The following is a 2500-nucleotide window of genomic DNA, read 5'->3' as shown; positions in this document are numbered from 1 at the left end:
AGAGAGAGAGAGAGAGAGAAAGTGAGAGAGAGAGAGAGCGACAGACAGAGAGACAGAGTGAGAGAGAGAGAGAGAGAGAAAGAGAGAGAGCGAAAAAAAATGAGACGGAGAGAGAGGGGGGGGGGGGTAGAATGAAGATGGACTTTCTAACAAGATTTTTAAAGGTAATTGCCAGGCGTCGCCAATTACTTCAAGAACCTTATTACATATAATCCAATGATGAAAAAATTGCACAACATTAACCTGCAATATTTACTTAAAACGCCTATAAATATTTAAAAAGTGCTTATAATCACCTGTCCTTTTGGAAATAACATAAAATCACACCAAACTACTGTGCATCACGTGACCAAAATGTCTCAGATTTTGCACTTCCGCAAAAGCATAAATTTTCTCATTATAAGATGACGTAACATGCTGTACTTGGATTCCTTGGCGTGTCATGTGATTACTGATTAATTTCATAGTCCGGATTCGTCAACACCGTAATGAATTAAGTTAACGAAGGTGAGAAATATCAATAGAGGAAGGTGATAATCAGTAATTCGAGCGATGAGAAAGGAAGTAGGCGAAATTACGAAAAAAAAACGAAAAAAAACGTGATGGATATTTCATTCCTAAATGGCTCTGTTTTTAAAGGTGTTCGGATAAATTGTGATTTATTGAGATTATGTTGTTGAGGAAAAACTAGTATATTTTCGGATAAATTGTGGTTTATTATTATGTTCTATTCACTGTTGTTGAGGAAGACTAGCATATTTCTCAAGAAATGTTCACACTCCTCAAGTTATTAATAGTCTCTCGTCTCTCTATGTCTATCTGTCTATCACATCAATCAATCACTTGATTATTCTATCTATCTGTCAATATACATACATGCATATAAGTAGATAGAGAGACACACAAACAAACACAGACATATAGATAGACAGATATTCATATTATTTCGTTTGTGTCTTTCTTTAAAGATTTTCACACTTCTCAATTTGATAATTGTCTATCTCCCTCTATCAATCTATCAATCACATCACTCACTCACTATCAATCAATCAATCTTTTTATCTATCTAGTTATCAGTCAATTTATAAATCTATCTGTCCTACCTATCAGTCAATCTATAAATCTGTGTAACTATCTATTAATCTACCGATAGACAGATAGACAGGTAGATCATTTCAGATTTTATTCCAGATTTTCCTCTTCTCTTGTCGTACCAGTAAGCCAACACTACTCCAACGAAAGAGAAATAAAAATAACCACACATTTCGCCGCAAGAAGAAGCACCATCTGAAATCCTTCTTCCCAGATTTCCAAAGGTTTACTAAATCTGGCAAAGACTATCAAATCATTTAGGCAAATCGGAGGCAACACCCAATGTTTTGCCTTACGATTCGGGATCTGATCCGGATATAAGATTCAATTTCTGGATCAAACACCCCACCCCACACCCACCCACCCACCTCACTCCATCCCCCCAACCACCCACACCCCATCCCCCGACCCACCCCATCCCTAACCCTCACACCCACCCACCCACCCCATCCAACCCCATCCCCACCCATCCCATCCAACCCCATCCCCACCCACCCATCCCATTCAACCCCATCCCCACCCACCCACCCCATCCCCCCACACCCTACCCACCCCATCCTCCCACTCAAACCCCCCACCCCAATATTTACCCACCCCATCCCAACCCCCACCCCCCCCATCCCACCCACCCTATCCCCCACCCTACCCACCCACACCATCCAACCCCATCCCCCACCCACCCATCCAACCCCATCCCCCACCCCATCTCCATCCCCCACCCACCCCATCCCCCCACCCACCCATCCAACCCCATTCCCCAACCACCCCACCCACCCACCCACCCCCATACCCCCACCCATCCCATCCCCATCCAACCCCACCCCACCCCACCCACCCACCCCATCCCCCAACATCCCCCCATCCCCCACCCACCCCACCCCATCCCCCCACCCACCCCATCCAACCCCATCCCAACCCACCCCACCCCACCCCATCCCCCCATCCCCATCCCACCCCATCCCACCCCATCCCACCCACCCCACCCCACCCCAGTCAGCCACCCATCCAGGAAGCCAAAGTCCCGGCGCGGAGCTCCAACCCTCGGCGGAAATAATTCAGGAACAATAAAACTTCTGCCCAGGGACATGGCACAGCGGAGGGAATGGACTTGAGGATGAAAGAATTAATCAGGAGGAGGAGGAGGAACTGGCTAGCTTGGCTCCGTTGGGATAGGAAGAGGGTGGGTGGACGGGCCGGATTGGTGTGGCCGGGGTGAAGATAGGGGTAGTTTAAGGTCTTTGTGAAATTGGAATAGGATTGGAAGGTTATCGGTAGATACTGCAGGTCATTGTATTTTTTTTCTTTTCTTTCTTTCTCTTTCATTTTTCTTTCTTTCTTTTTCCTTTCTTTCTTTCTTGCTTGCTTGCTTGCTTTTTCTTTCTTTCTTTCTTTTTCTTTCTTCTTTTTT

The sequence above is a fragment of the Penaeus vannamei genome, chromosome 12 (genome assembly GCF_042767895.1).
Source record: "Penaeus vannamei isolate JL-2024 chromosome 12, ASM4276789v1, whole genome shotgun sequence".
Classification (NCBI taxonomy): Eukaryota; Metazoa; Arthropoda; class Malacostraca; order Decapoda; family Penaeidae; genus Penaeus; species Penaeus vannamei.
Note: the sequence above shows the minus strand (reverse complement) of the source record.